Below are 15,440 nucleotides of genomic sequence, written 5' to 3' on the forward strand. Positions count from 1 at the left end.
AGCGGCTCTACTTGTTTTGCAAAATTTGCCATTGTGTCTTATTGAATAAGGTTGCTTTTGCAAGAAATAGGATTTGGATATGGAGATGCTATATAAAAGGTAAATTGGTGCTTATATTTTTAGTTTTTAGAAAGTTGGTGAAGTGTATATAGATAGAGTTTTGTGGCTTTTGTGTTGAGTTAAATGTATCTAGACTACATTGAGTATTTGTGCGTCGACTCGGTGTATTAAATATTGTGGTTGTGGTTGACAATCATTGCTAGTACAATGGAAGAGAAAGGAGTTGACAAGATTAATACTCTTGCATGCTTGAATGGATCATCTAAGAGTTGTAAAGAAGAGATTGTTGATGTTGTTTTGCTAGTTGTATTTGAATTTTTGTAGTTATTCTAAAGAAGGTGATATAGATTCTTCAAGATCTATAGGTCAATGTTGTAGTTGAGGTGGCCCTATGTTGGAATGTGAAGAAATAAGTGAAATTTTAAAATTATGAGTTTTTAGGATTATTTGTTTCTATAAATATAGTTTTAGTGGAAGAAGTGAAAGTAACAAGTTGGAAAAAGAAATCTTGAAAGATGTAGAAATATTTGTGGACGAGGAATATATATTGTTGGAAGCAATTAGAGAAATGAAAATGACACATTACTAAGATTTGGGATTCTTTACAACATCAAAAATGTTTCTTCATATATTATAAGACATTATTGAAGGAGTCCAAGTTCACATTGTCATGATGTAACATGACTAATAGGTGAAAAGAGTAAAGAAATTATTATATTATAAAAGATCTTACTTCAAATATTGTAGCAAATTATCTTAGAAAATAGACAATAGTCCAAAAGAAAGTAAAATTAAAGGTGTAAATGCTATCTTTTGCAAAGTAGGCTTCTACTTACTTTGTAAGGCCATAAATAAGGCAAAACAAGGTAGATTAGAAAAACAAAGGATATGAGCATCAGTAGGAAGAAGTTAGGAGTTAATTTTACAAAAATTAACTCAAAAGAGAAACATTTGATATTTAAAGAGGACTGGTTATCAACATGGATTGAAATCAGACCCCAAGGCACAAAATTGGACATCTACAATAACTATAAGATTTTTTTTGTAGATCAGAGAGTAATATATGAGAGAAAACTTGATAGGATTTCTTTGGGCATTAATTTTGAGTGATTTGAGTATGTAATGACTTTGTGAGAGCTTTACAAAGTCACAGTTATTTTGGGTGATTTTAGAATTTATGAAATAAAAAGGATATTACGTTTTGGAGAATTTTGTGAGTTTAGTAGTAGATCTATGGTTCAAATTTTAAGGACTTATGTGAATAGTTGTTTGAAGTGTATGCTATAAGTTTGAGCTTGATCGAATAGTTGAATTGAAGGTTATTGAAGTAGTTTGAGGTCTCAAAAATGAGACTTTGCAGGGCAGTTAGGATTTTTAAGATTTTCAGCAATCCACTAGTTAGATTGGAGTGAAATTTATGTGTGAGGGTTATGGACTTGATTTGCTACACATATGTAAAATTTGAGAATAATTGAACAATTAGTAAAGGAGATATTGGCATTAGAAGTTCAACATTTAGATTAGAGTAGGAGGCCGGCCAATATCCAAGTGAATTTTAGGATTTTTCTTTTATTTGGTAAGAGCGATTATCTTCAAATTTTGTGTGCTTGCCTTTAACTTGGTTGTTGAGAAGTGTGTAAAATTTTAAGTAAGTTCAATAGTATATTGATAGATATTGAGGTTCTAAATTGTATTAGGATTTGATTGAGTTAGTTAGGTTTTGGTTAGGGTTTGATTTAGGATTTAGGGTTGGAGTAGGGTTTAGGATTTGGTTTAGAAGTTGCTTAGGATTTAGGATTGGACTAGGATTTAGGATTTGATTTAGGATTTAGGATTTTCTTAAGATTTAGAATTTAGGATTTGGTCTAGGATTTGATTGAAGTCTATTAGGATTTTAGTATTTATTCATGTTTTAGTCAAATATGTAATTGTGCCTTTTTCATTTGTATAGGCAAGAAAAAAAATCAAAGATATGAATGTTTATTTGAGATTTTTAGTAAAGAAGCCTAAGAAACTTTAGGAAGTGAGAGCTCATGGAATAGACATGTCTATAAAAAAAGAGGCAAACTAACCATTTGTAATACATATTGTGCTCATGTGGACAATACACAACTTTCTTGGCTATGGAGTAGCTAGTAGTTTATAGACTTAGGAATTGTATAGATATCCACCTTGCGGTCTTTATAAAATGAATTTATATTCTTTTAATTATTTTAAGAAAACCATATACCATGGTTATAGGAAGTATCTCCCAAAATTGTAAGTTTAATAAAATGGATGAGCTTAGCTAAGGGCTTTCAAAGCAATGGAGGATTATAACTAGCTTTGCCAATAGAATAAGGTAGAAAAAAGAAAACTCAATATAAATGCAAGTAGAATAAAAAGATCATCAATTTTTTTAAATTGTCATACTAAATGGTAGATCTTTAGTTTGAACTTCATATATTACATCAAAATTATTTTCCATAAAATTTGTTTGACTCTTTATTATATATATATATATATATATATATATATGTATTGATTATTTTATTGTACCTTTACATAATGTATCAAAACACATCTTTTTATATTTTTTTGATGTAATACATATAGATTATTTTAATAATATTTAAGACAATAAAAAATACTTAAGATATAAATAGAAATTTTATTAAATAATAATTTAAAATAAAAGAAATAGGAACTATGCACAAAATATAGGCTATAAATTATGATATAAATAATGAAGGCAATATGGTATGTATTTTGGCTAGAATATTATGGATGTTAATTAAAAAAGGATATGAAAATATAGTAGATTTGATTAGATCTATCAAAACATCTAAAAAATATGGTTTTTTTTATTCTAATACAAGTTTCTAGAATACAAAATCTTAGGAATGAAGAATTATAACTATCATAACCTTTTCCATGATATTTTTCTTATTGCAATTAGAAGAATATTTACTTCTAATATTTGTAAGTTTGTGTATTTTTGGAAGTATTATTTTGATGGATATGCAACATGGAGATCAAAAAATATTATATTTAAGATATAATGGACATAGTAGAATTAATTTTTGTAATAGAAAAGTATTTGCTATCCAATTTTTTGACATTCAAATTAATAATATTATACACTTGTTAAAAGATGTGGATTTGATAGGACCAATCTATTATATGTAGATGTATTATTTGAAGCAATATATGAAAATAATAAAAAATAAGGTTAGATAAATGGCAGGACCAAAAGAGCCAATAGTCAAGGATTATGTTTTAGATGAAGGAATATATTATTTAATCAAATATACTACTAGACTATCTCTATAAATGAAGAAATTTTGGCAATTTTAAGATGTTCCTATACTTATAAGGCAAAGACTTCCAAAGATTTATGAAGTGAAGAAGTTGGATTGTGACTCTAAAGGACATATTTTTTTTAGTACAAATTTATTCACTTGTTTTAGGAAATAACAAGTGCATGACAAATTAGAGATCTACCTTTGATTTAAAAGATTCAATTGATTTATTTCTATTTGATAAGTGGATGTTAATTCAAATTTATATTTTTATTAATAAAAAAGAAAAGAAAGAAGAGATACATGTTTTAGACCATGAATACCACTTGACATTGAATTTCTATTAGAAAGTAAAGTTTTTCTTACATATGTGGATTAATAGAAAATTCTTAGGGATTCAAGGCAAAGAAGAGTTTAATAAGACTATCTAAGATTTTAGTACAATTTATTGGATCTTTTAAATGATCATATGTATCTAAATTTAATTTTATAGGTTTAATGGATTTTGTTGTTTTATCAAAGTACATCTAGAATCAATATAGAAATTTCTATTAATATTATTCTATTTTTTGTCTTTAAGTATTAGTTTCAATTTTTTGATAATAATTCAAATGAAGAGCCTTCATCTATCAAGTATTTTAGTCAAATTGAAAATATTGAAGTATACTATACTTTATTTAAGATAATCTTGTTGAAAGAGAAATGATATAATAGCAAATCAAGGTTTAGAAGTGCATCAAATGTAGTAATTGATGAATATAGATTCATGCATGTAAATAAAAATTTCTTTCTATTATCCCACTTATTAGAATTTGAATTTTTTATATATCAAAAAAATTATAATTATATATATATATATATATATATATCTATTTTTAAGATAGAATAAATAAAAGATAGAACTTTGTTTTGAAAAAAGAACCTAAGACTGTATGTTTTTATTACCATGGATCTTCAAGTGCTATTGTAGTCATTAATAATGGTACTTTAGTAGTAAATTAGGATAGATGTACAATTATTCGTATATTAAAGTAAATATATATATTTGATATTGATGCTTTGTATGGTTATAACAATAAAAAATATTCCTTTCATGCGCTCTTTTTAGAGAATAGTTCTAAGGTAGATTAAAAATTTTCTTTATAATCTATAATAATAAATAAAGAATTTTGGCATTAAAAATCAAATCTATAGGATCATGGTGATATAAGAACTTATCTTTTAATCTTAAATATTGCTAGGAACTATTGGAACTTACAAATTGCCTCTTCTTTCTCTTATTTATTTATTTTTTTTCTCTTCTTTCTCTACAACAGAATATTGCTTACTTTGAATATTTGAGTCATAATATTCTTTGTAAATATTGTAATAGGCTCCATTTTTTAATAGTGATAGTCTATTTTTTAATTTTACTACCAAAGATATTGATAGTAGATATATTAATTTTGGATTAATGAAAGAACCTAAGGACAATATCAAGATTTTAAAAGTACTACATTTACTGTAAATAGTATATGAGGATTAGAAGAAAAAGTTGGCTAATGAAGATAGGATTAAGAAAATGGACCTAGAAGAAATATTAGAAGCTACCAATAAGTAGAATACTTTCATTGAAGCTTTTTGATTATAACTACAAATACATATAAAATAATTATTCAAAAATAAGAATCTTCTTAACTAATAAGAAACTTAAGAATGATAAATAATATAATATAGATGTTGAGGCTTAAAATATAAAGCTTTAGAATAGGACATAAAATTCAATTTTACTTTGTTCTTTTCAAATAGTCATTTTTTTAGAGCTTTTGTAAAAATATCAGTAATTTCTTCTCCACTAAAGAAATATATTTAGGTATAATTTTACAACTTTATATTTTTTTTGTATAAAGTGGTGATGCATACTAATCCATTTCATCTTGGGATTTATATTGGAATTCATTGCTATGTATATGTGGCCTTTTTTTGTCACAATGAAGAGAAATATGTCTAGTAAAATAAAGGTCAAAATCTTTGGTGAAGTTGACCAATCAAGCAACTTCTTTTGAAGGAGTCGATAGTGCCATATCCTCAGCTTCAAAGCAGTTCATAGCAACTATGAATTATTTCTTTGAAGGCTAAGTTATGGAACTAAAGCTTAGCATAAACGTAAAGCCAATTATAGAGCAATCATTAGTCATATCACTAATCTAATTTATATCAATAAATCTAATATTATTTATATTTGATTCAAATAAATAGAAGATAATATAGTATAAAGTATGTTTATGAATCTAATTATTCTTTTGACAATTGTCAAATGAAGTTGTTAGAAACGAGTAAGAAATTTTGAAGAGATATCAACTATTGTGAAGATATCAAAGCATGTGTATGAAATGATTTAGTTTTAGTTTTAGTTTTTTTTTTTTTTTTTTTTTTTTTAATATTATTGAGTGATGATATGGAAAATCACATGGTTTTGCATTTATATCAACTATTAATTTTAGTTGTTTCTACATTGATGTTATAGTAAGGGCACAATTTTTTATACTTAAAAATTACAAGACTTGGAGTGCATAGCTGCATTGTTGTGGTGTAATACAATTATATGGTAAAAATATAATCAAAAATAAAATTTTAATTAATATCTAATCATATTGGTTTAATAATAATTCAAATTATTTAAACATGGTTTTTTTAAATACTTTTTAGTTTATTTTCTTATCTTAATAGCTAATAGATTAAAAGTTGGTTAGTAATTTTATCTTTTAGGCTGTAGAAATTCTTTTACTTCTTTAAAAATGTCATAAATTGATAAAACCAAATTAGAAGAGTTAAATAATTAGCATAGTTGATACTAGGATCAAGTTGAAGGTAAGGTTGGACTAAAACATTCATAGGATAGGTTAGATTGAGATCTAAGGATTGACTATTTGTAGGATAGGGTTAAAATCAGACCTCTAGCCACTAAAAAGATTGCCTAGGACAAAATAGAGAGGCATTTAAAGATCAATAATTAGGATTGATGAGCTAGATTGAAATTGATTTCAAAGGTGCAAGGCTTGTTTTTAGAGGATTTGGAATGACTTTGCAATTGTTATTCGAAATTAAGGTTTGTATTGGTGATTTAGGATTTATATAATACAATTACGGCTAGTACTCTTAGCTAGTTCGTGCAATTGGTGATACATCTATGGTTAAAATTTTATAGTGCTTGGTTGATTAGATGTGCTAAATATATGTAATATTTTGTATTAATCTCATAGTACAATTGAGAGATATCTAGATTTTGGTATGAAAAGGTATTAGAAGTGGGAAGTTTGAAATGGAATAGGATTCCTATGATATCTAGTGATCTACTAGTTAAATCAACATGAAATTTAGCATGGTATTAGAAGACTTCAAAATTAAGCTATATACTAATTTTTAATTGAAGTTAATAGTTGAAAAAAAAAATTGGTACTAGAACATTTGCATCAATTTTTAAGTTAATAGCCAAGTAATATTTGTGTGATTTTTGGGCTTTTTCTCACAATTTGTAAGTTGGATTAGATAGAATTTTTTTTGAGTATATAAAAGGCTTATAGCAAAATTTGTGTACAAAATTTTGTACCAAGTGGATTATCAAATTACGAATAACTTCTTGTCAAAGCTCATTGAGTAGGATTAGGGTTTGCAAAGAGAAATCAAAATTGCCTAATTATCAAAGTAACTAGGCAATTGGGATTTATGTATAATTGAGGTTACTAAGAAGAGTGTTTTTAAAAACTTTGTACTAGCTTTAAGAAACTTTGACTTAAAATTCAAATTACATTCTTCTTATATATGTAAAATTTATTAGGATTTCTTGGATATTTGTAAAATACAACTTCACCTTCCATAGTAAGATATTTGGTACATTCTCAAAAAAGACCATATTTATTATGAAAATATTAAATTATGAAGATACGTCCAAGTAGTTTAACACACTTTATTTTATATTAGAGTGATATATTTCTTTTATATAGTTCTAATATATTGAATTTAGATATAAGTTTTTATTTTAATCAATTTATTTAATCTTAATAATTACTAATTAATATTAAATTATCTAAATCTAAAAAAAATTAGTATATTTTATTTATATATTTAATAATATACAGATTATAATTATTTTTAGAAAAGAGTTGATTTTGTTGTACTAGGCTATAGGTACTTATTTGAGTCCATAAAGAGTTTTATGGAGTTTGAAAATAAGCATTTTTGTCCAATTTTAACAAATCCTTGTAGTTATATAATATAAATCTCTTTCTTCAAATTACTATGGAGAAATTCAATCATGACATCTATATGGTAAAATTTTCATTCTTTTTATGTTGCTAATACTATTGTGATTTTAATTGCTTTTTATTTCACTATCAAAGAAAAATCCTCTTTATATTCTATTCCAAGTTATTGTTTAAAATTTCAAGCAAATTTTATTTTTTTTATTATTTTTTTTGCATTGTATTATTTGATTTAACTTTAACTTTAAATATCCACTTAATAGAAATAGGTTATTTGCCAAATAAAAGTGATGTAAGTGTCCAAGTTTTTTTGTCATTTATAGGATGCATTTTGTTTTCTATAGAGGTTTTTTTAACCTACATTCTTAACAGCTTTAAGATAAGAAGAAGATTCACTGTAGATAGAGTAATAAATTGCAGAAATAATCTTGTGTCTATTTTGATATCTTGGTGATCCATTTGCTACAGTAGATCAATGAAAGAGACATTGTTCTATTGGCTAATGAATGCTTAAATCTTTGTAGATTCTTTACTAGATTATTAAAGAAATTTGTAATGGAGTCTAATTCAATACAAAAAATATTATTAATATTGTGAGAAGGCCAAATATCAATATTGTCAAATTCTATATGGTAGGGCATAAAATTATATATAAGAGCTGATGTAGATATTGTTTTAGAGATTGATAGGAAATCCAAAGTAGATATGGAATAGTTGGATGAAATATAAGTTGAAGTAAGTAGGGAAGAATTTGAGGCATAGATACTATTAAGGTATAATATATTTTTATTAGAAGATGTTGTAGTCTTAAGGTCAATATTATTTTTAATCTTAAAAATTACATTCATTAGTTAATTAATAAAATAAAAAATTTATTTTATTAAAAAAATATTATAGAAGAATATTAGATATAAAAATAATTAGAAGAAAATGAATTAGAAGAAGTTACTATAAATAGAATTACAAAAGACAAGAGAGTATGAAAATGGAAAGAGATTAGTTGTGCATGTATTTAAAAGACAAGGAGGCTGAAACCACCTTTGATAGTTATAATAGTTAAAAATAAGTTACTTTTATTATGTTTAAATAGTATTAAAAAATTTATTATAAAAAAATATAAATAGCTAAAAAGTCATATTGTAATTATCAAAAAGTAATCATAATGAAAAAATTACATTCAACATATTTGTATATCATTTCACCATACACTTTTGATCTATTAATAAGTTGTGAAGTTGCAAGACAAAGTTCATGAAGATTTAGAGATTTTCCAAAAAAAAGAAGAAAGAGTTTTGAAGACTAAATTGAAGAAGATAAAAAAAGATAAAATTTATGAAGATATAGAGATTTTTTAAGATAAGAAAGAAAGAGCTTTAAAAACTAAGTTGAAAAAAGAAGAAGATGTAGAGGTTTTTCAACACAAAGAAGAAATAACTTTAAAGACTAGGTTGAAGAAGATAGGACAAAATTAACAAATTAAAAATATTGAAGTTAGATTTTAAGTTAAATTATCTGACTTTGACTTTAACAAAACTTCAATTCCAAGAACTTGAGAAAAATACATAGGTAGTTCATATGTAAAAATGTAGAAGGGATATCCAATAATTCTTGAGATATGAGAATCTAAGTGTTGATTTAGCAACTATACTAGGGATATGTTGTTGTGTGGAAATATAACTACATGATGAAAAAAATAAAAGAAATATTATATTATAGAAGAGTTTAAATTAAAATGTTGTAGCAAATTATCTTAAAAATATAGATAATAGACAAGGATGTAATAAAAATTAATAAATGCTAGTACTATTATTTTGAAGAAAAAACTTCTATTTACTTTGTAGAAATATAAAAGAGTCAAATCAAAGTAAATGAGATAACTAATTGATATGAATATATTTAAAATGAAAATTAAAAATATATTTTAGTAAAAATCACCTTAAAATATAAAAAAATTGATACTTAAAAATAATTTATTATAAATCAAGGTTGAAATAAGCAAAATTCTAAGAGGATTTTTGGATATTTATTTTATGTGATCTGAAGGCACATAGAAGTTTTTAGGACTTTTCAAAGTGAAAGATGTATTCAATGAGTTTGAATTTTGATAAATAAAAAGAAGTTCAAAAATTTGAAGATTTTGTAACTATTATAGTATATATATAAGTGAAAATTTGTCAATCTATAATTGAATATGACTTATATGTATTTAAAAAATTTTATGTTATTCAAAAAATTAGATTGATAATTATGAGAGTTTTGTGGATTATGGTATGGAACAATTAAAATTTGAAATTAGTTAAGATTTGTATAATCTTTCAACATCCATAAAATCAATTAAAGTACAAATTAATAAAAGAAATTTAGATTTAAAATTCTATACAATAATCAATTTTTAAAAGAATTTAAAAATTTAGCAAGGAGAAAACACTATTGAAAGAATAACATTTAAATTGGAGAAGATAGGCAATCAACATCCAAGAGGTTTTGGAAGCTTTTCTTTCAATTGGTATATTTGATTTTCTTTAAATTTTGTGTACTTATTAATTATTTTTAGATTGAAATGTGAATGAAATTTTAGTCAAGACCAATATTTTTATTAATATTTATTGAGATTTTTAACAAATTTTAAGAAATAATTAAGATTTATTTAAAATTTTATTTGAATTACTTAAAATTTGTTTAAGATTTGATTTAGGATTTAGAATTTGATTAGGACTTGATTAAGATTTGATCTAAGATTTGGTTAGCATTTTCTTATGATTTTATTGGAGTTTCATTAGGATTTAGTCTAGAATTTGTTAAAGATTTGTTTTGAATTTAATTAAAATTTGATTTAAATTTTGTTAGGAATTTTTTAGAATTATTAAAATTTTATTAGGATTCAATTAGAACTACAGAAAAATATAATTAGGATTTATTTATAATTTATTTATTATTTATTTTAAATTTTTATTTCTAGTATTTGTAAAGGATTTTTTTATTATTTATTCAAAGATTTCTATTTTAAAATTTTTGCTAAGATTATTATTATTTTTGCTAAGATTACTATTATTTTTTTAATTTAATATTTTTTTATAATTTCTTTATTATTTTTATAATTTTTTATATATGACTTCTTTATATTACTTTTGTAATTTCTTTCAATTTCTTATGGATTGATTAGATCTTGATTAGGCTTGTTAAAGTTTACTTAAAGTTTAATTAAGATTCTATTATACTTGGTAAAATCTTATTGTTATATTTTCTATTTACCTTCCCAACTAGGTGCTTGGTACATTTTCAAGCAAGAATTCATATTATAAAATAAAATTGCTATCTCTAATAATTAAATTTACAAACCCACAAATCTACGGAGTTTATTCAATAAAAATGAGTGATGCTCTTACAAATTTTTATCTATATTTAACCTAATTTTATCCATAAATTTTTTCATCCAACTTGGTTTAAATTCATTTAAATTTTTATCAAAAATAATTTGTTCAAACCTAATTTAGCATCAATTCTAATTATTTGCCTTAAATTTTATTTAATTTAACTTGATTTTCTATATCCAATTGTTCCTTAAAAAGTTTTAGAGAGAGCTAAAAAATCGTTGATGAATTTGGCTAAAGGATGAAATCACCTTGAATCTTGTTCACCTTTGAAACTTCACTATGACCATCTTTCTTTGTTTGTAATAATTTCTTAGTCTTTAGCTTCCAAAGAATTATAACCTATTGCTTGAAGAATTTTAATTTATTATAACAAGTCTTCTACTTGTTTAGGGATGACTATTCATTAAATTACTTCTACAGATTCTAAAGAATGAAGTCATTTTTATTAAGAAGAACATTTAGTCTCTTCACTCCAATAAGATACTATTCACATTCATTGCTTAGACTGCTTTCAATCTTGTATAATTTATAATGTTACTCAAAGATTATTGTTTCTTTTGTTGTCAAAGAGACCTTCACTTTGAACACCTATATCTCCTTCACAAAAACTCCAAATCACACAAACTCTTCATCCAAATTATACCCAAAACCTTGAACTTGCTGATCTTAGCCTCCAAAGCTTGAATGAATTCAAAAGAGAAACCTTAATCCCTAATAAGGCCTCGGGCAGCCTCCTTGAAGCCCATTGGACATGGCCTTCGACTAATAGGAATGAAGTTTCTCATTCTTTGCCTTCATCCAACCATACCTTGCTTTCATCCCTTCCAATAAGCCTCCTATTAGTTAAGATTTTCTTCTTTAGGCCTCAAACTTTTCTTAAGCTTTATACTAAATATCTAAATCCTTTATAATATAAATATTATAATCAAAATAGAAAAATCTCCAAATAATTTTTTTTTTATATGAATTCTCTTTAAATTTATTTACTAACGACTCTAATCTACATCAAGACTTACAAACATATTATATGTCTTAATTAATTTTTATATACTATAAGAAATTAGAGTACGACAGCGGTAGCCATGGAAATACCTTCACTTGCCATGAATACATAATCACTACTTCTATATTCATCACGAGTATTGTTTGTACTTTCTTTATTTCTTTTTTTAGCCTTATAGCAATTTCTAGCAAAATGACGTGGTTTTCTACAAATGAAGCAAGTTCATGCATTGCAAGATCGATTAAAATAACTCTAGTTGCCTTGTCTTGAAAAGAGAGCCGAATCCTCACTTTGAGGTTTTTATTTTTTATTTTTTATTTTTTTTTATCTCTTGGTCACTTTATGAATAAGTCTTGCCATCACATAATCCATTGTGAGCTCTTTTAATTTGATGGACTCCAATGCCACAATGACATAGTTATAAGACTCGAAAAGACTGATAAGTAAGGTCATGAAAATATCACTCTTTTCTAAAGGCTTGTCAATAATTCCAAGTTGATTAGTAAGGGCCTTATCTTATTGACATGAGCCATGATGTCATCAGCTTCTTCCATCTTTCAAGTGAAAAATTTCTTCCTTGTGGAGATGATATTGGATAAGTTTTTGCTTTCATATATGTTACATAGGATCTTCCATGTTTTTGCTAGTCCTTTACAAGAGATGATATGAGAAAAGTTGGCTTTATCCAAATTAGTGGCAATCATACCAAAAGCCTTCTTTTCATGTCTAGTAAAGTCCTTCTTCTCTTTAACATGAGTATGCATGCTTGGAGGCTCTTCACTTTCATCTACAATGTTCTAAAGATCCAATGACGCCAACAAAAGTTCCATTTTTACCTTCCAATGGTAGAAATTATCACCTTCAAACATCTCAATTACTCTCAAACCTTCACCATCACTAGAAGCCATGTCTAAGAACAAGTCTATCAAAAAATATCAAGAAAATGAGTCTCTACGTGCTTAAAATCACCAAAATAATTTTACACTAATAAAATCTTAGAATGCCCTCTTATGAATAAATGAGTTTTTTTTCATTCCAAACACTCCCAACTCAACTTTCAAAGCTTCTAATAAGTATGTGGAATCCAATCAGCCTCACGATCAAGTTTTTTTTTTTTTTTTTTTTTTTTTTTTTTTAATTCATAAAACTCACTTTCTCACTAAAACTTCTACAACACCAAAGATATTATCAAGGTCTTTGTTTAAGGTCTTAATCACTTAATTCTAGGAATTTAGAACCTTCAAAGAGATGTTAAGAATCTATAAGGCCCAAATTAGAATGTCCACAAGCCAAAATACAAGATTAGATCATACAAATCCTAACATCAACAAACACCATAAGATCTATTCCTTACAAGAGCAACAACTAGCAAATAACTTCAACTTACTTGAAAAACATAATCAAGTATGTGTAGGCCCATAACCTATTAAAAAAACTCAATAAGTAAGACACAAGAGAAGTGTGGAATAAGATACCTCTCACTTCCAACACCCTTTACTTATAGGTAGAATTTACATCTATTGTAGCTCAACTTCATTCTCATTCATCCTTACTTCATCCAATTGAACTCTAGATTCTACTTAACTTAGCCACCACTATAATCCTAGCCACCACTGTAAACCTTAGCCACCACCACTGTAACTTTTCTATTATTTTTTTGCTATCTTTTAACCATTAGTAACTTACGTTAGGTAATATCTTTTATTTGTCTAACATTTACTTTATCAGGGATTAGTTGTCCATGTGTTTAAAAGACAAGGTGTTTGAATCCACCTTTAATAGTTATGATAGTTAAAAATAAGTTAGTTTTATTATATTTAAATAGTATTAAAAAACTTACTATATAAAGCTATAAAAGCTACAAAATCATATTATATTTATTAAAAGATAATCATAATCAAGAAATTATATTCAATATAATTATATGTCATTTCATTATACACTTTTGATCTATTACTAAGTTGTGAGAGTTGTAAGATAAAATTCATGAAGATATAGAGATTTTTTAACACAAGAAAGAAAGAATTTTGAAGACTAGATTGAAGAAGACAAAGACAAGGAAATATTTATGAAGATATAGAGCTTTTTTAAGATAAAAAAGAAAGAGCTTTGAAAACTAGATTGAAGAAGATAAGAAAAAATTAACAAATTAAAAATATTGAAGTTAGATTTTAAGTTAAATTCTCTAACCTTGATTTTGATGAAAACTTCAATTCTAAAAACTTGAGCCAAATATAGGAATAGTTCCTATGTAAAAACATAGAAGGAATATTTAATGATTCTTGAAATATAAAAATCTAGGTGTTTAATCCTCATTGTTATTATTATTGTTGAGGGTAACCTTTTTTGATTAAAATGATTAGAAATAAAGATTGTTAATATGGAATCTAATTTTAAAAATTAGATTTCATCAAAAAAGACACCTTGAGTGACTTGAAATATATAATGAGCTAAAGATATATTTTACAATTTTTAGACTTATTATCAATTTCTAAATAAATTAAAAATTGTGGTCTAAGTTTAAGTTTATTTATTTATGTGTTATCTTTGCCTATAAAATAAAAACATCCAAACATCTTATTAAACTAACATCTAATTTTATGCCATAGAAGAAATAATCAAAGAATATAATTTAGTTAGCTTAGATAGGAATATAATTAATGAATTTTACAATAATATGGGTTGGTTTGATCCAAAAAAATAAAGGTATACTTTCGCTCATGAATATAATGTTGATTTTATTCAAATTGATTTTATTTTTTTCTTTTTCATACCTCATTTTTTTGAGGTGTGCAAGCAACAAATAATTGATAAGTAATCTTATATTTTTATAGGTATCTAATATAATCTAGCAACAGAAATTCACTACCTCAATGTCACGGACATATTCATATAAGCTAGTAATTACATATATAAATAAGTAGAAGTAAGTAAAAGTAGATAAAAGTAAGTTGATTCTATAGTATTTGATATGGAAGCTTCTTAGAAGCTTTATAGATGCTGCTTTGACTTCATAGGTGTCTTTAATTGACTTTTTGGATTAGAAACGTGGTCAACAAGTTGGCCATGTGCCACACATATTGTTAGCTCGAAGACCAAGCTAACTATGTGACCCACATGTAGAAAAACTTGCTTTGCAAGTCAAGGCAAGTGTCTTACAAAGTCAACACATATTAGAGGTCCTATAGAACGTCGCCATGTAGTCCCTAGTTAGATAGTATATATAGAGACAAGAATAAAGCCTTCTTCACTCTTCTCAACTCCTTTCTTATTTCCAATGTAGTTTCAAGAGTCGTCATGTTTTTTAGTCTTTGGCAATAGCCATTCAAGTTCAATATATTATCACCTTTGAGTGATTTCTAAGTATTTTTGAGTGACTTAAGAGTGTATTGAGATTATCTTTCTTTGGAGTTCATGTCCTTGATACTCAATTAGATTGGAGCAAAAGAATGTAGTAGAAGGTTTGCTTTTCAATTATCAT

Source organism: Physcomitrium patens, chromosome 23, assembly GCF_059467195.1.
Source record: "Physcomitrium patens ecotype Gransden chromosome 23, ASM5946719v1, whole genome shotgun sequence".
Classification (NCBI taxonomy): Eukaryota; Viridiplantae; Streptophyta; class Bryopsida; order Funariales; family Funariaceae; genus Physcomitrium; species Physcomitrium patens.